Source organism: Eublepharis macularius, chromosome 17, assembly GCF_028583425.1.
Source record: "Eublepharis macularius isolate TG4126 chromosome 17, MPM_Emac_v1.0, whole genome shotgun sequence".
Taxonomy (NCBI): domain Eukaryota; kingdom Metazoa; phylum Chordata; class Lepidosauria; order Squamata; family Eublepharidae; genus Eublepharis; species Eublepharis macularius.
In genome coordinates, this window is record NC_072806.1 from 1,787,793 (window position 1) to 1,807,624 (window position 19,832).

Below are 19,832 nucleotides of genomic sequence, written 5' to 3' on the forward strand. Positions count from 1 at the left end.
TGGAGACCAAGTCCTGTGAGGAAAGGTTGAAGGAGCTCATAATATTTAGCCTGGAGAGGAGGCAACTGAGAGCTGATATGATAGCCCGCTTCAAGTATTTGAAGGGCTGTCACCTAAAGGATGGAGCAGAGTTGTTTTCCATTGCTCCAGCTAGTCAGACCAGAAACAATGGGTTAAAATTAAAAGAGTTTTCAGCTAAACATTAGGAAGAACTTCCTGACAGTGGGAGTGGTCCCTCAGTGGAACAGGCTTCCCCGGGAGGTGGCGGGCTCTCCTTCCTTGGAGGTATTTAAGAAGAGGCTGGATGGCCACCTGACAGTTATGACGATTCTCTGACTTAATATGAACATACACAGATCCGGAGAGGGAGGGCACGAAGGGCTGAGCCGGTGCTTGGCTCTCATGGCCATTTCTTATATTATGCCCAGGGTAATGCCGATCACCACGTCAGGGCCAGGGAAGAATTTCCCTCCCGGCCAGATTGGCCGGGGATCCCGGAGGTGTCCTGCCTTCCTCTGGGCATAGAGCAGCGGTCACTGAGAGAGGTTGGGGGGGTATAGTTGTGAAATCCCTGCCTTGTGTGGGGGGCTGGACTAGATGACCCTTGTGGACCCCTTCCATCTCTATGTTTTTATGTTTCTGTGTATCTAAGGCAGTATTTGGGAGGTGTCAAAATGCCTTTCTTTTTCATTCTTGAAAATAGCCTCCTATCAGACGTTGCTTTAGCTGAAACTGAAGAAGGGCATTTCAGCCCAAGTTGCCGTCTCATTCAAAGCACGCCCATGATAAGCAACTTAAAAGAAAACCCTTCTTGAGCGTTTGGATGCAAATGGCTGCCAGTGGAGGCTGTTTGATCACTCAGGAGATCTCCTGTTGGCTACGATACAAAAAGACAGCTGAAACAACCCTGCACCCACAGTTGACACAAATGTGGGCCTGCGTCTTTGTGGGCTACGATTTGCGAGGGGGCCTGTCGGTTCAGCTGGCTTTCTTCTGGCTGGGCCTTCCTGGCTTCCTCTTGGAGTATGGAGTGGGTTTTTTTTTTTTCCACGTTCTTCTGCCACTCAAGTGGCCGGGACCGAACAGCTCACAATGGCTGTTTGTTCAACGGGTAGCATGGTAATTTGCCAGTAAGCCTTCCCAGAGGCCTTGCGGTACACTTAAAGGGCGTTGGGCGGGAAGGGGGGGGCAGGCATGCCACCAGCACTTGAGCCCTTTGTGCTGTGGTCCAGCCTGAACCAGTTGGTCTGCTCTCTTCCAGTTTCTCCTGCCGTCCCATTTCCTTTCAAATCCTTGATGTTTTATGGTTTAACTCTCCCCACTGCCCCGTCTCAAGCTCCCCAAACTAGGTTTCGAACGTTGTGAAGCCTGGGCTTTCAACCACTCCCGTGAGCATTTTTCTCTCCAAATGGACAGCTTACCTGTCTACGGAGCCCCTTGCAGTCTCCAGTTTGGCCTCCAGTATCAGGGTGATTGTGGGCGTTGCAGTGCCAAGGAGGAAAGGAATCAAAATCACGGTTTTGCCACCTTCTGGGCATGCAGTAAGGGTCAGTGAGTATATGGGGAGGGGGAGATAACTGCATTTCCTGCAGTGTGCAGGGGGTGGACAAGATGACCCTAGAGATCCCTTCCAACCCTGATTCTATGAAAACGTCCAGGCCCCTTTAATCTCTATATACAGTTATCTCTGACAGGCGTAATTTATCCAAAAATAAAACTAGGCACTTGAAACTTGGCCCCCTAGTTCAAGGTGAAGATGATGATGGGAATTTCAGTGCTGAAAATGAAGGGGACATCCTGGGGCGGGGTCTCTCCAGAAGTCCCCAGTGCGACTTTGCAGTGGAAGCTACGGATGTCTACGGGCAGGCATAACTCGTCAGGAAATGAAGCCAGAGGCTGCATTAGCTCAAAAGTGGGAAACAGGCAGAACTCCTCCTATATAGGAGTGCATGATAAAGGTATGGGATGGAGTGACCTCAGACAAAATATCAGACCAACTAATATTTTTAGACATCCCAAACTATCATTCTACCTTTATCGGACGTGGCTTCCCTTTTTTGACTTTGTTACAAATTATTCTTCTGTAGATTACACTATGCCGAAGAAATACATAAACTTTTTCCTCTATTCACTATTTAAGCAAAATGTATTATAATAATAAGATTAAAAACCTAATGTATAAATCTAAGATATTGTTGAATTGATTAAACATTTGGCTTAAGTTATCTTGGTATATTTGTTGTTGAAAATTAAATTTTAAAATAGTTTTAAAAATAAAGAAAATAAAGCCAGGGTTGGTGACCACCTGACCCAAGAGCATGGCTAAAGGGAAGCTGACCAGATTCTGGACAGTGGCTGGAAAGGAGACGTCCTCGGGATTCTGGACACTGAGCTACGTGCAAGAGAGTCAACGAATAAGGAACCCACAGGAAAGAAGCCTGTTTGGTTGTCAAAGGACAAGATGGAGTTTCAGGCTGAAGATGTTGCCTGGTGCTCTCGGGGCTGGAACCAGGGTTGCACTGTTTGGTGCGCCAGTGCCCATGGCAGTGAGCTATGGAGCTGGAGTGTTTGTTGGGGGGAGGAATCGTCCGTGGCTCCTGAGTGACTCTCAGTGCAGTTCTAAGAAGACTCTTTCCAGTCTAAGCTCATTGAAATCAATGGTCATTGAAATGAGGCTAGGGGCACCACCCATCCCACTCTCTGACTCTTGACTCGTGCTTCAGAGCTCCGCTGTCTGGTTTTCAGCTCCTGGCTTTTATTCTGCAGCAGAGGAAAGCTGGCTAGCTGGCCATGCGTTAGCAGTGGACTATGTAGGCCAGTGAATGCTCTTGCCTAGGAAGGCTGATCTCCTGCACCAGCCTACTAGAGGGCCCCAGTAGGAGTCAGAGAAAAACAGGGAAGGTCCCCATTAGCCAAGATTCTCAGGCAATTCCTTCCCAAACTCTGTTTTATGAAGTGCAACATGTAAGAACGGGGGAGCCACAATGGCAAGAAAGACACGAAGGAGAGTGAGGTAATGCACTTCCAATCCTCTTTATAGATCACTTGGAACGGATTTTTCATGTGTGGAACAAAAAATCCACCTCAAACGATTGATAAAGTGCATTGAAAGTGCATTATCCAATGTGTGCGGAATCAGCCCTTGTGAGCCCGGAACTCTGTGAGTGGATCGGAGGTCATTAGAGCAACTGGGCTGGGAGACTTTGGGGGCTGAGCTGTATGTCCCATGACTGCTCGGTTATGCGAAAGACAGCCCATGTCTGCCAATCAGGGGAGCTGATCGTCACGGTCCGGCAGCTAGAGCACCAATCAGCATACAAGTGTCCAAGAATGCTGGGAGCTGAGTTCAGGTCAGGGTCACGATGGGCAGAGCTTTAGGGTGGCAAATTGCAAGATGGAGGAGCTAGTCAAGTGGGATGCTGTACCAGCTACTGCCAGTCTTGAAGAAAGGATCCTTGAAGTCTGCCTGGTTGACCTCCCATTCTTTGAGCACTTACTGGTGCTCCAATCCAGAAAAAAGGAGTTCTATTTCCTTCCCTCAAGAGGGCCCTGAGATGGGATGCCCCCGGGGGCTGGACAAAACTAAGTTGTCTGATGTGGCGTTTGGCATGAATTTGTTTTCTTGCTGGACTTGTGGCCTCAACAGCGATTGTGGGAGACCAGAAGTACACATAGGGCTGCCAGCCCCTTGCTGGAGATGGAGGATGCCCCGACCCGGCTGCCACCACTTTTCTGGATGGTGGGGGGAGGAGGAGTGAGGAGGTGGCTGTAGCACAGGGCAAAATGGCACACATCCACTCTATGGGTTTCCAACACATCCCCCTGTGAGAACTGCCGCGTCAGAGCCTTGGAGAGCAGGCGTTCTGGCAGGACTGGCAGAGGGGGGTGGCCTTCTCCTCCAGTTAGCCAGGATGCGTGGTTGGGAGGCCACCTCCCTCCCTCCAGACCGGAAGAGGGAAGCTCAGAATCCAGACCTTGAAGAGCGGGATGGGGGGCAGGCAGGGACCGGACAGCACCCCCCCCACCCCAGGCTCATGTTCAGTCGTGTGTCCAGCTTGGGCATTTTTGTGGAGAAGGGAATGTGCATGTGACGGGCCAGAATTCATGATTCAGCTTTTGTGGAAAGGTCAAGGAAGAAGAGAGGGCTCCACTTGATGATCGCCTTGTGACTGTCGTCTGGAGATGAGCCCTGGGGAGGGAGGGGGCGGAGGAGAACAAACTGGGTCTCCATTGCGCAAGAGGCTGGTGGTCTTTTTTATGGTCTCCAAAGGGAGCCAAGGCACCAGCTGCAGATATTCCCTCAGTGAGACCCCTAAGCTAAGGATGTGGCCTGTGTCAAGCGCGCCCTTTTCTCTCGGCTGAACTTTCACCAATAAACTTGGTGACTGGCTTCAACTTGTAATCTTTATCCTGCTCTCCCCCCCCCCCCCCGCCCAAGGAACCTGGAGCAAGGGATATGGTTCTCTCCTCCCTCTTTAATCTCACAACAGCCCTGTGACGGAGGTGAGGCTGAGAGAGCGATTGGCCTGAGGCCACTAGACTTGTGCACTTTTTGTTGTTGTTAATAATGACAATAATTATGAAGACAGTTTTAAGTAATTGTGAAAATTGGATGTTTCATTCTTATCGTAATTAAGATAAAAATACAAAAATAAAAATATGAAAATGAAACAAATTCTTCATCCAAACATCCGATAACAACATACACGCACGCTCCAACACGCACATGTTTTTCTTTCATTTTGTTCTGGTTTCTTTCCTTAATGCAGTCCCTGCCTCTGTTGGATTCACTTTGGCAAGGCAAAAGCCAATGTTTTCCTAATAAGGGCATAAAGAGAGCCCTTGGGTGTAGCGCATAGGTGTAAACTATGGGGGGGGGCCTGAGGGGCTCGAGCCCCCCCCAGATTTGGCCAGGGGGGCTGAGCCCCCCCCCACCGGACAACCGGTGAACTACATGGGGGCTGAGGGGCTCAAGCCCCCTTGAATTTGGTCGGGGGGGCAAGCAATGACAAACTCATGTGAGGGACTCAGTTATAATGGCAGATGAAGCACAGGACTGTCCACCCCTCCTATTTATCATATTACAATTTCCATGATTCTTTGGGGCTTTGTTCCTGGTTTTTGCCCTTATGTATTTCTGTGTTTATTAAGAATTTATGATTTTTAAAAGGAGTTGCAGTTTATATAAACAATTTACAAAGAAATGCTACAGAAGAATTAAGAGACTCTGACGGAAGATATATGATTTTGAAAATCAGGCTCCTGGAAGGCAAGATTTACACACGAGCAACAATATATGCGCCAAACAATGCAAGAGAAAATTTTTAGGAAAATGTTTTCCAGTACTTTTTTGATTTTCAAGCAGGTAATGATCTTTGGATATATGAATGGGGTAATGGATGGAAAAAAATAATAGGTGAAAAAAAAACAAAGACAAACTTCCCCAAAATGTGTTTAATTATGTGGCAATGTTACAATTGGAAGATGCTTGGAGGATCAAAAATCTGAATACTGGAGACCATACTTTCTTTTCTGACAGACACCAAACACATACAAGGATTGATATATACTGGATATTAAAAAACCCTGAGTTATTTATATTGTTTATTATATGTTTACTCGATCATTTCTTTTTTCTTTTGATGTAATTATAATTGTGCTATCATTTTTATTTTCTCTGTTCTGCTTATATTTATAAAAATAAAATTTTATATAAAAAAGAATTTATACACTGCCTTAAAATGCCTATGGCTATGGCCAACACTGAGTAGCTTAGGCCTTAACCCTGGCTGGCTCCACTCACATTCAATGTAGCAACAGTCAGATTGCAAGATGGATTCAGAAAAGGAAGAGACACCAGAGATCACATTGCAAATTTACGATGGCTAATGGAACATATCAGGGAATTTCAGAAGAACATCAGCTTGTATTTTATAGATTACAGCAAAGCTTTTGTCTGTATGGATCATGAAAACCTATGGAGACTGTTAAAAGAAACGGGGGTGCCATAACATCTGATTATTTTGATGTGCAGCCTGTACTCAATAAGAGGCTACTGGAAGGACAGAACATGAGGAAACAGAATGGTTTCCTGTTGGCAAAGGTGTCAGACAAGGATTCATTTTATCTCCCTACCTGTTCAACCTCTATGCAGAGCATATCATAAAGAACGATGGATTAGATCTAGAAGAAGGTCAGGTGAAAACTGGTGGAAGGAACATGAACAGTTTGAGATATGCAGAAGACACCACATTACTGGCAGAAAATAGTGAAGACTTGAAACAACTACTGATGAAAGTTAAAGGAGAAAGCGCCAAAGCAGGATTACAGCTGAACATCAAGAAGACAAAAGTAATGACTACTGAGGAATTACACAATTTTAAAGTTGAGAATGAGGAAATTGAAATTGTCCAAGTTTTTCTATTCCTTGACTCAATCATCCACAAGAGGTAGACTACAATGAAGAAATTAGAAGAAGATTGAGACTTGGAAGAGCAGCTGTGAAGGAGCTAGAGGAGAAGAGGAGAAACCAGAGAGTTAGAAAGATAAACAGGTCAGGGCATCTGTTTACTCCTTTACTGCCCTGAACAATCCTTTGATGTGTAGATTGTTAATCTCAGAACTTTCTCCTCAGGAATAGATCGGTAGATAGGAATTTTCTCTCCACTTTCCTAACAAAGTACAGAAATCCTATAATACAGAACTCTTGCTTCTTTTCTAAAACTATGGCAAGTATAAGTTTGTTATTTTCTCTTTCTCTTTTACACTGACACCAGCCATCATGCTCCAACCACCCATCATCACGTTTTCTCTGCAATTAATGCTACTCTGTTATGGAATAGTTTCCGTTCCTTTTAATAAGGAAAATAAATCTATTTTATTTTACTTTTCAGTTACTTTATCATTACATTGTATTTTGGAAATGGAACACTGGGAAGGGGTAGACCTTGTTTCCTTGCTGAAATAGCTTTGTTTGTTTGCTTGCTTGCTGTTTTTTTGTTGGGGGGGCTGGGTGTGGGAGAACAGTTAGTTTTTTCATGGTAGTGTGTGGGGGTGCTTCAGCCACTCCCAAGCTCCTCTTTCAATTTCAATCCCATTTTTAAATGGAGAGGTGGTATCTATTGCTGAAAAGGACAGTTCCTAAAATGGCAGCCTGAGTGCTGTCTCTCTGAAACAATGAAAAAGCCCATCTGCATGAACAAGATTTGGTGTGGGGGGATGCAGATCAGCCTTTTAAAAATTTCCTTTTGCCCTGTGTGCAGCCTGGAGAGAACATTGGCAAGGAATGTGCACTTAATTATGTGATCTTGTTAATAATGTGTTCTGAATGTCTGTGTTTTTAAGGTGGAGTTTTTAAGCAGTGTGCTAAGAAAGCAAGGTATAGGGAGTATAACTGTGAGTTTTCTTTGGGGTCGTGACTAGCACTGTTCTGAATTGCCTCAAAATGTGCTTGTACTCACTTAGCGGATATGAGTTTGAAATGAGAAAAAGGAGATTGCTACTACTCTGAACTCTGTACATTGCTCAGAAATCGAGTGCACAGCAACTGTTTTGTATTCTGCCCTGGTTCAAACTTCAATCACACATTTACCAAGTGAAGGCATCTGCAATGCCACAATTTAGTAAATTTCAGTACTAAGTCACCCTTATGAATAAGGCAAAATCGAGACTCCTGTAAATGAATGTCCAGGAAAACTTAACAAATTTTCCCCTACAGGCTTTTCTGTGTTGACTTTCTTAGTGTCAAATTTGTGACCATTAGTTTGTCCTAAGGTGACTATCCTAAAAGTGAATTTCAAAAACAGGACGCAGCGGGAGATTGCTGAGATAGCACTATAACCACTGGCCAACTCCCACCTTTTCCTAGGTTTGGCCCAGCCCAGGGGGATTGTTAGAAGGGTCCTCATGGGTGCCTGGGTCCCCCTAAATTTGTGGGGAACCCTTCCCTAAATCCTCCATGGCCCCGCCTCCATAGATGGTGGTAATGGAAGCCCCTCCCTATGATGTCATTGGATCCTCCCTATGATGTCACTGGACCCCGGTTCTTTTAAGGACCGGATATAGCAGTGCCTCTGGCCCAGCCCCAGCCCCGCCCCCCCCCCCCGCCAGGGAAATGGAAAGTCTACACCCTTGGTGTAGGCTCCAGGCTTTCTTGGCCGACTCCAAGCTGCACCCACCTGTGTAAGATATTCCCATCTTGAAAGACTTTGCCTTCCTCTCCCTGTCCCAATGCCTGCCCCGCTGTGCGAACTTTTTGTAGGGAATTAGCTAGTGTTTACGTTCAGTCATGAAAGAATTAAATTGTTTGTGTTACTTAGTTAGTAAACCTATTTGCAAGTAACCACTTAGTCTTCGAGTGACGATTCCCGCCATAGAAAGGAGAGTCTCTGTTCTTTGCCCTATGGGATTTTTCTTTATTTAGACTGTAAACAATAACTTAATCTGCCCTGATCCCATCCCGGGGAGGGAGGACTATAAATAAATAAATAAATAAATAAATAAATAAATAAATAAATAAATAAATAAATAAATAAATAAATAAATAAATAAATAAATAAATAAATAAATAAAAAGCTGTAGACAACAAACATAGAAAATAAAAAAAAACATTCTAAAAAGAAGACACACGAACGATACTTGTTTGGTGTAGTGGTTTAGAGCACGGGACTCTAATCTGGAGAGCCGGGTTTGATTCCCCACTCCTCCACGAAGCCAGCTGGGTGACCTTGGGCGAGTCACAGTTCTCTTGAGCTCTCTCAGCCCCACCCACCTCACAGGGTGATTGTTGTGGGGTAATAACAACACTTTGTAAACCGCTCTGAGTGGGCATTAAGTTGTCCTGAAGGGCGGTATATAAATCGAATGTTGTTGTTGTTGTTGTTGTTGTTGTTGTTGTTGTTGTTGTTATAAAATGTAAACAAAGAGAGAAAAGAAAAGAAAACTCCTAAAACTAAACTACAGATTGAGTTCCGATTTTCTCCACCACAAATATGGACCATATTCAGAGTCTCTATTCTTAATGAAGCAGAATTAGGATTCTCTATTAGGCAACCAGATTATTGGGGGGAGGGCAATTAAGTGGAAAGATATACTGAAGTTTTATTGCTCCTTGTTCAGTCTGTCTTCAGTCTCTAGTCTGGACTCACTCTTAGGATGCAACCATCTTCTCCAGACTGAGCCAGTCTCTCTAGCTAGCAAAGATGTAGCCTAGTCAGGCATTTCTTATTTTATTCCAATGTAACCTTTTATCCTTTATGTAGTAAAGTATTTTATAGAGCTAAACTGGAGTGTGTGTTTTCTCATTATATCAAACGCACTTATCTGCTACTCTGCTAATCAAAATTGAAAATATCCCTACAATTTTCCCTTGCAGTTTGCCTGCTGCTCTCCCCTCATCCAAACAAACCTCCTGCCCGCCCGCCCGCCTGCCCACAAGTCTTACCCTTCTTGTGCCACCAAAGGCCCCCCTGTCAGCCTCTTCTTTCTGATACTGTTCAAGTTCAGCAGCTGCTGTGCTGTCCGGGTTACTCGGGCACCTTTCCAAGCAATTCTCCCATAGCCTTTAACGTTCAACGTGGACACCCTTCTTGGCCTCGAGGGGGGGGGGTTACTCTATCTTAAATTTAGCAATTTGTGTGTCCTCAGGGAATATTAAAAGCTCCCTCCATTTTGTCCAGCTTGGATGGGGAACCACAGAGGTTGAACCAAGAAAAGTTGGGGAGAGAGCGGCTGCCATTGAAACCAGTGGGGAATAATACCAAAACAGAATTAGGCAAATGAAAGTATGAAAAAAACAATAAGGAAACAAAACCATATGCAACAAACCAATAACAAAATGGTTCCTTTGGAGAATAGTTTTTCAAAAGAAGAAACAAAATGAAACGAAGCCCCGCTGTGCCCAAGTCTAGAGGCTACCCAGAGAGCTTCATGGATGAGCGTGGATCGAAGCCAGTTCACAACACTCCGCCTGTGGCCTGCCCTGTTGGAAACAGCATACTAGGTTGGGTGGACCCCTGAGCTGACCTGGCAGAGCTGATCGGAGGCGCTAAGCCTCTCCGTCTTCCAATGGTCTGTCTTCTTGCAAAACCTCTCCTGGGGAGAGTGTATGTTGCTCTCGTTTTGCCTTTGAACTGCTACTAAAATACTCTGAGCAAGAGACACAATAAGCACAAGGAAGAATTTATTACCATCAATAGTTCCTGTTAAATATCAATGCCATTGCACTTTAAAAAGAAACATGGCCATTAGCCACAGGAGGGCGGTAAAGGACTGCCTTGCGTCATTTGGAGGGCAGAGAGAAGTTCCGTGCTGGAGGAAAGACGAGCTCCCTTCCCTATGTAGCACAGGGCAGAGGAAGCCTGGGTCACCAGCTTCTCCACCGACACTCACAGCCGAGCCTTTACAAGCGGTGCGGGGTGCAGATACTGGCACACAGTGGCCGACTTCATGCCACCAGAAGCTTTGCTTGGAAATTCCTTCCAATAAAGGCATAAAAGCAGATCAGGGTGCTGTTTTCTGGTCCCTTGGTAAGTCTAGGCAGCCCCAGGGTATGTGCTGCTGCTCAGAAGTCATATTTTAAGACCTTTCTCCAAATATCTGAAATTCTCCCAAATGTCTGGTTGTGTGACACTTCTGAAAGGGGAATTTGAGATCAAAATCTACTGGGACCCTGATGCTTCAGACTGGCTGTCAACTCTTGCTGGTTTTCCATTGTGAAATCTTGCGGGCTGACAGCTCCGAAAGGAGATGTGAAAGTTACCAAAGGCCATTAGATGTTGGTTGTTGTGGGTTTTCCGGGCTGTATAGCCGTGGTCTTGGCATTGCGGTTCCTGACGTTTCGCCAGCAGCTGTGGCTGGCATCTTCAGAGGTGTAGCACCAAAAGACAGAGATCTCTCAGTGTCACAGTGTGGAAAAGATGTTGGCAGGTAATTTATATCTACTCAGGAGGGGTGGGGTTGAGTAGCTATAAAGTAGATATAAATGACCTGCCAACATCTTTTCCACACTGTGACACTGAGAGATCTCTGTCTTTTGGTGCTACACCTCTGAAGATGCCAGCCACAGCTGCTGGCGAAACGTCAGGAACTACAATGCCAAGACCACGGCAATACAGCCCGGAAAACCCACAACAACCATCGCTCTCCGGCCGTGAAAGCCTTCGCCATTAGATGTTAATGGTCACAAGTTGTCAGGGTGAGGCCTGATGTGCCAACATTGGAGACGAGGACACTATAGTGGCTGATCTCACAGAGGCTGAAAAGAGCAAGAGTCCAGTGGCACCTATAAGATTATTTGTGGGACGGTATGAGCTTTCGTGAGTCACCGCTCACTTCTTCAGATACAAAGGGTATCTTTCAGAGAAAGCTCATACCCTCCCACAAATTTCGTTATTCTTATAGGTGCTGTTGGACTCTTGCTCTTTTCCACTGCTACAAACAGACTGACACGGCTACTCATCTTAATCTATCTCACAGAGGTTGAAACCCTGGCAAACCTGCAGTTCCTGGAAACCCCCCCCCCCATTCCCAGATGCTGTCAGGAAACACACAGACAGAAGCCCCATTGATCCATGAGTGGAGATCAGGATCCGAGACTGGGATTGCTGAGGGACCCCCTGGGGAGGTTCTGCTGTTGTCAAGGTCACCACGGCCACCCCCAGAACTCCTGGAGCAGAGACAGCAGACAGCCTGGGCAGTAGCTCAGCTCAGAAGGTAGAGCGAGCAGCTGGCAACCTGGGGTCTTTCCTCTCGCCTCGAGGTATTAGACAGGCCAGCTCCACAATGAGTCTCTCTCTCTCTCTCTCTCTCTCTCTCTCATGCAAGGTTGGACACTCTTCTGCCTTTAAAACAGAGAATTCCCGATGTAAAGCCATGTTATCCATAACTGCAAAATAAAACAGGAGCCAGGGGCACCTTATAGATTAACAAGCAATTATTTTAGTCTATAAGGTGTCCCTGGAAACTTTTCATTTTAAAGTTCAGCGTTCCCACTTTCCCTTTCTTTCCCTCTGCTCTCTCCCTTTCTTATTTCTCTGTTGAATGATTCTACCTTGGTCTGATGCGAGTGGTTGGTGTTGTGCTGTTTTTATTTTTGCTCCTGTTCCTTCAATGGCTGTTGTGAGCTGCCTCGGAAATTGTTGAACCAGTGGAACCAGTGGAATGGAAAGATTTTACATAACTGATGAGCTCCAGCTAAATCCAGTCTGGGTGCAAGCTTTTTCTGCCGGGGGCTCCTTGGGATCTTTCTCCTGGAGGATGTCAGGAGAGCGCCAGCTCTTAGGAAACACTGTGGAGTGGGCTTTTGAGGAGAGCATTTGATGAAGGCTCTCCTCCAGACACATCTCTTTGTGGTGTTGGTATCTGCAATTGCCTTGTAGATTTGAATGTGCTTGTACCCTGTGCTTGATAAATATTTTTGAAAGGCACCCAGAACCCCTTCAGATAGGCAGAAAGGTGGTGTACAAATATAGTAATAAATGCATGAATTAAATGGCCTCATTTCTCCAGAGCAGACTGCTTGGGGCTGCAAAGATGGACCTCTGTGCTTGCTTCCTGGGTCAGGCTTTCCTTGCACATTTCATAGAATCATAGAATCACAGAGTTGGAAGGGGGTCATACAGAGACCATCTAGTCCAACCCCCTGCCCAGTGCAGGATCAGCCTAAAGCATCTCTGACAAGTATTCATCCAGCTCACCACCTCCCTAGGCAGCTGATTCCACCTTTGAACTACTCTGACCGTGAAAAAGTTTTTCCTAATATCCAGCCGGTACCTTTGTGCATGTAGTTTTAGCCCATTGCTTCGCGTCCTACCCTCTGCTGCCAACTGGAACAGCTCCTTGCCCTCCTCCAAATGACAGCCTTTCAAATATTTAAAGAGAGCAATCATGTCCCCCCTCAACCTCCTCTTCTCCAAACTAAACATTCCCAAGGCCCTCAGCCTTTCCTCGTAGGGCTCAGTCTCCAGACCCCTGATCATCCTCGTCGCTCTCCTCTGCACCCTCTCGATTTTGGCCACATCCTCCTCTCATTTCTGACTCATCTGCCCAGCCTTTCCCCAAGAGTCATGGCGGTAAAGGAGAGGAGCACAGGAATATTTGTCATTTCCCCTTTTCAGTTTCTGCAGTGCTGGGTAGGGCCTGGGGGGGGGTGTTTGCTCCCTGACGCACCACGTGGCCCTTTGAAAGGGCTGCACCTGTTGCTGCCGCTTGAGCAGATCCTGTTGAGTTATAGACCAAAACTGATCCAGAGCTCAGAGTTGGGCACATGGCCAATGTTTGCCCCAGAAGCCTGTCGGTTCCTTGGAGATGGTAATAAGTGGAGCTTCCAGAAGTGGGAGAGGTGGGGGGAGCTGGTGCCTTCCTTTCCAACAATCGAACTGTTTTCCCACCATGAAACTCCTTTTGTATGTAAAAGGTTGCCCAAACAACGCAGTGCCTCCTCTTTCTCAGAACTCCTTTGGGAAGGATGATATTTCCAAATATGTTCCTATCTGGATACTGTAAAAGTCCAGGCTGATTATTGCTACACAATCTTCTGAGCCTAAAGAAGCAAAGAGCCGAGCCAAACATCAGGCACAATTCAAAGGTTTGTTTATGAGTCCTGCTGCTGTCCCAGCAAACTGAGTGTTGAATATGACTGCCTAGCCATAAATTTTCTAAAATAACAAACAGTGCAATCCTAAAAAGAGTTACTCCAGTTTAAGATGAATGGGTTTATTCCAGAGTAAGTTTTTTTAGGATTGCACTGTGTCTTTTGGCATCTTAAAAATGAATGGATTTACTGTGGCAGAAGTTTTCATAACTCAGAGGCTACCATCAGATGCATGGAGGGTAACATTTAGTTGGAAGAATTATATATACACAACATTGCAAATAGCAGAAGAAGAGGGAGATGCTACAAAGAGAGATCAAAAAGCCCAGATTGTGTATGGGATTACTCTGCAGGGCGCAGGTGAAAACAAGAACCAGTCCGAAGAGGAAACTGTCCCCTTGGAGCAGCTGTGGCTCACTCCCATTGGCTGGAGAATTTGCAAAGGAGGGGAGCGAACTCCATAAACATGCAATTGCATCTGTACTGAGACAACCAATTCCAGTCCTGATGGATAATGCTGAATCTGCATATATACATATTCCAACTCAGAAGCTCTTCTGCTCCAATCCTGCAGCCTCAACGTTCAGAGAGACTGAACTGCCCCTCCACCTAAGACTGGTGGAGGGAAGATTCATTACTGGGTCCCACAGCTGCAGGGTCATATCAGAGGCCCATGTTACCTGGAGAGCCAGTTTGGTGTAGTGGGTAAGAGCGGCAGGACTCTAATCTGGAGAGCCGGGTTTGACTCCCCACTCCTCCACTTGAAGCCAGCTGGGTGACCTTGGGCTAGTCACAGCTCTCTGGAGCTCTCTCAGCCCCACCCACCTCACAGGGTGATTGTTGTTGTGGGGATAATAATGACATACTTTGTAAACTGCTCTGAGTGGGCGTTAAGTCATCCTGAAGGGTGGTATATAAATCAAATGTTGTTGTTGTTATAATAACATACTTTGTAAATTGCTTTGAGTGGGTGTTAAGTTGTCCTGAAGGGCAATATATAAACTGAATGTTTTTGTCGTTGTCATTGTCATTGTCGTTGTCATGGCTACACTTATCATTCTTATGGCTACACTTAGGGAATTACACCAAGGAGACCGCTGACCTTTTTGAGCAAAGCAGTGCTGTTTTCGATGCCAATAGCAACGTTCCTCTTGGAGTGATGTGCTGTTTACTTAGATATTTACTTCAACATGTCTCTAACCCGGGGAGAGGGTGTCTTGGGACAGGGTCCTTCCTGGCCATAGGAACCAGGGGAGGGGTTGCGGCTCAGCAGTAGAGCCCCCGCTTGGTATGCAGAAGGTCCCAGTTCAGTTCCCAGCAGCATCTCCAGTTAAAGGGCCTCAAGTGGTGTTAGGAACCCCCTTCCGCTGCCAGAGATCCCACAGAGCCACTGCCGAACAGAATGGATCATAAAGAGCCAGAGGGACCAATGGCTGACTTGCCAGAGAGCAGTCTGGGAGAGCTCGGGCCACTCCAGCAGAGAAAAGTCTTCCCTAACACCAGAGGTCCTGGAACGGGAGATGCTGCCAGGACTGAACCTGAGACCTGCTGCATCCAAGGCGCATGCTGACGTGCTCAGCTGCATTTGCGTGCGTGTGGAGAGGTCCCGGGGGCATGCAGGAGCTCCCCCCCTGTGCTTCCCCCCACCCCCCACCCCCCACACTCACTCCCTGCCTTCTTTAGCTGCAGGGATTTCAGGGGAAACCATCACACTCGGGCATGGACAGTACTGGGCTCGGTGGTCCCGCTCTGAGCAAGGCGGTGTTATATGTTCAACTCGCAAATTCCACATGGCAGTTAGGAGTGGTTCTGTCAAGAAGACGAGGTTTACCCCGGAAAGTTCCTTGTGCGGCGATGAACTGTGGAAAGAGCCTCCTCAACAGCTGCAGGTGCCACGCTGGTTTGTTTCCTTTCCTCCTTGGGAGAGTGTGTATCACCAGCCTCGTGGCCTCCTTTGGATCTTCCAGATTTGACACAGCTTTTTCTCATCCAGACACTGCCTGATGGACCTGGCAGTTCCCCGAAGGCCCCAGAGCCCCCCCCTCTCTCTCTCGTGGACGCGGGGAGGCGCGGTGGTGGGGAAGGCCCAGCATTCTGCCTTGCAGAGAGAAGCTTCAGCCCCTTGGTTGCCCAGGGCAGGAAATGAGTAACTTCCCATGGCACGGGAGGAAGGCTTCTGAACTTGCTGGCCAAGCTGATTTACAGGCGACTGCATGTCTGGGGAGAGAATGGAGGGGGTAAAGCTGTGGCAGCCAGCATGTGTGTGCTGAAGCAAGAACAGGCTCTGGGACTGGGGGCTGGAATGATTCCGGGGAGTGGGGCAGGCAGGAAAAGGCTTCCTGGCCGTCTCCCCTCTTTGGGCTTTATTTCCATGACAAGAGGTGCTGGGGACCAAGGCAGGCCAGAAGCCGCCTTCTCGCCTTATGCACCTTGCCTCACTCATTACAGGTGTGCAGAAAGAGACTGGGAGTTAGGAGATGCACGCGTCAGTCAGAGGAGCTGCCTGGTCCCTCCCTGGTACCCTACGTGGCTTGTCCTGAGGCTGAGCCAGGTTCTCAAGCCAAGTCTGGGCTCAGCCTCAGGGGGGGCTTGGCTCTGGTTAAATATAATTTCTATCCATCTAGAATCTGCTGCGTTATCGAACCATTCACTTTCCTGACCCCGCAGTTGCATCACGACCACCCCATGTTCCACTCCACACCCGCATGCTTCCGGCCCCTCTGCTGCTCTGTCCATCCCTATATCCTCTTTATTCTTGATCAAAGGCAGGGCAGCCAATTGATGGAAGAATCTTTCAGTAGTTAATCGTCTGCGCCTGGATGGAAAATTGCACCATCTCTCTATAGATGTTTGGATTTTTTAGAAATATTCTAATGAAAACGTTTTATATTTAGCATGCTACCAGTTGCTGCTGAAGAGGGGGGTGCTTTTCTACATGTTTTCTTTTTCATTCCCTGCTGGGATGACACACATGTGATAGCCATAAATAAATATATAAAGAGATTCTTTTTAATAGCAAAGGGGATGGTTGAATGTCTACCAAGAGGGCAATTAAGTGGGGCCAGCCCACAGACCAGGCTGATGTTTCCGCATGCTTGGGAGACTCTCCAGCTATGCAGAAAAAGACGACTTAATAAATTGAAAAGAATTATCTCCCCCTCAAAATGGCCTAATAAGGATGGAGCAAGTCCATTACTCTCTAGGAGGCACAGAATGTTAAGGGTAGTTGAGCATCAGTTGAAGGAAAGAGAAGCTGATGGGGGAATTGATGTCCCCAGGTTAAGTGTTCCTGGAGGGGCGCATGTTGCTGAAGTTTGCTGTAGCCAAAAGCGCCTAATTTCTTTTAGTATACTTGTGATACTGACTGCCAACAACAGTGAATTTTACTGCTGTTTTTGGATTTCCTTCCTTCCTTCCTTCCTTCCTTCCTGTTTTTGCATTACTCATTTTATACACAGAAGGCAAAACTTTGCCTGACGTAAAATAAATGGTTTACTGTTTATTTGTTTTAAACATGTATACCCAAACTCCCAGCTGAGGTAGGTAAACAGCCATAGTGAAAACTACTGGTTAAAGAAAAATCAGTAAATGCAGAAACAATGAAGGCATAATTATAAGTCATAGAAAATATCAAGCCCATGAAAATCAGAAAAGGCAGTTAGAGACCAACCCATTAAATGCTTTCATTAACAGGATCAAAAATAAAAGAATATATACACACACACCTCAGCCACCATAATCATACATCAGCGAAAGGGTATGGGCACAAAGGCGTCTGCGTCCATAAAAGCATCTTCTTTATTTCAGCTTTAGTAAACATGTTACTGGTCTGTTTGTTTAAGTATTTGTACCCACTTTTCTCCTTGCAGGGAACCAACTGATCAATCCAAGGAAAAATTGCAGGCCTCTGAATGTTGCAATGTTTTGTAGATACATACTTTATAACGGTATATTAAAAATTCAGCAAACGCATTTTTGGAAAATGAGGCATCACACATGTAGCAGTGAGCTGATGTTCCCCCTTTCATTAATTCTGATATTCCTTTATATTTTTGTCACTTCTCTGCTTTTCGCTGCTGGGTTTTTTTTAATTTGTTTTTAATATGTTGGGTTTAATATATGGTAGCTATATGTATAAAGGACATCGTGTGTATTCTGTACAAATAATGTCTAATGCACAAATAGAGTTGAAAATGTGTACGGAAACAGAAACTGACGCCAAAATAATGAATGATTTGCTCACATAATGGAGAAGCAAAACCAGTAATTTGGGATTGAAATCAAAATTTCCCTTCTCTATCGGCTTTCTTGTCAGGTAACTGTCCTCAGCTGCGGTTCCACACGGAGGGCGTACTTACTACAAAACGGAGAAAATACCGCCGGAGAAAGGCCACACGCCAGCCAGTATTTCTCCTAATGTTTTTATTGTTGATTCGGCCTGTAGGTGGCAGCAGCTTTCTTGAGCTGCAACACAAACCAAGTTGGTCTAAAGGAGAGAGGAACACATCCACTTGCGTTTCTCCAGGTAAAGAGGAGGGGACTGCAACTGGGGGACCCTGAGGAAAAGCAAGTGAGGACTGCAGCCCTGCCCCCTCCTGGCCTTTTCTCTGTTTTCAAAGGGCTGGCTAAATCTCCTGTTTTGCCATGCAGTCAACAGAGGGCCCAAGAAACAAAAGGAGCTGCAGGAGAGATTCCACATGGAAAACCTCAAGAAGCATGCACTCATTTTCAAACAGCGTGTGGGGGCACCCTCCAGGTATCTTTCTCTGAATTAGCATCTTGGGGTTGGGTAACAAAAGGACGAAGTGCAAGATCCAGGTCCAATAGCACCTTAAAGACCAACTAGACTTGCAAGGTATGCATTTTCAAGAGACAAAGCTTCCTTTGTTTCCCTGATAAAATTCTCCAGAATTAAAAAAACTCCCCAGAGCATCCAGTGAGAGTCCTTTATTCCACCTTTATTCCACCTTTTAAATGCTAAGCACAGTCAGAGGAAAGTCTAGAAAAGAAGGAAGCAGCAAGAATCCTTTGTGTAGGGCTCATATAGAAGAGCTGTTCTTTGAAGGGCTGTCCCGCCACCTGCTGCCTAGCTTCTGAGGGCACAGGAAGGCAGCTCCTTCGAGCGGCCAGGTTCATATGGGTACAAGCAGTTCTTCAGAGATGCAAGAGGCGGCTTCCCTGAAGAGGGGGAAGGCTGCCTTGTTCACACCCAAGGCAAACAGAGAACAGCGAGAGGCACTCCAGGAGGGTCTGACAGGAAGGCTTCCTTCATGGGCCCTTCCGGCACACTTATGGATCTCTTGCACAGCCACAGCATGCTCCTGCAAATGGCTTGTGAAATCCTGGCTCAGAGCAAGTTGCTTTGATGGCTCAGATTACTGGCTAAGAAGAGCCTTCTGTCCAAATTAGAGAAAAGGATTTCCACAGTAGATCCTAGAACTCCACACAGGTGGGAGAGGCCCCCTCCGCAGGTGGAAAGCTGCATGTTTCTGTGATTCCTGGGTAGGGTCCTCCTCAACGCCGACTTAATTTTGCTTATGAGATGAACCAGTGTGGCCCTTTCCCTTCCGTTTGGATGGCAGGCGTCACCCTCACCCTCACGTTTTGTCCCGCTTGTTCCTGTTGCCATAGCTGGTTGCTCTCTTCTTTATTTTAGGCCCTGTATTCGGTATCTGTCATTTGCATGGATACATTTTATGGGGAAAATCTGATGCAAGAAAAGAGAAACAGGTGCAAAAATGAAGCTTCGTGGGTTTCTTTCTCTTGAAAGAGAAGCAAAGTTCAAATAGGGAGATTTGGATCGGACCGACAGATTTCAGAACTTGGTCTCACCCTCCTGTTTTCCCTTCATACTTCTTCTTGGAAGGCTGTCATTGGCATGGAAGGTCTTTGACGCAACTTGCTGTCAGAAAGCATCTGTCAGATTGTTTTATTAATTCATTTATTGCACGGAAATCCATCATTTTCAATGGCTACAAAATGCAACTATTCAACAAGAAAGGGGGGAGAGAGAAAAGAGAGATGTTCCCACTTGTCAGACTGTGGGGCAGAAGTTGGAGCCAAGATTTAAAGAACGAACTATTCATCAAAATTCCCAGTCAAATAAGTAAATAAACAAATTGAACAAGACATCGCTTGATCTTCCTTGCTTCTGTCGCCGCAAGCAAGAGTCTGGGATGATGTGCTTGAAGCTGGCTGGGGGGGGGGGCAGGAAATGAAAAGGGAGTGGGTGGGCACCAGA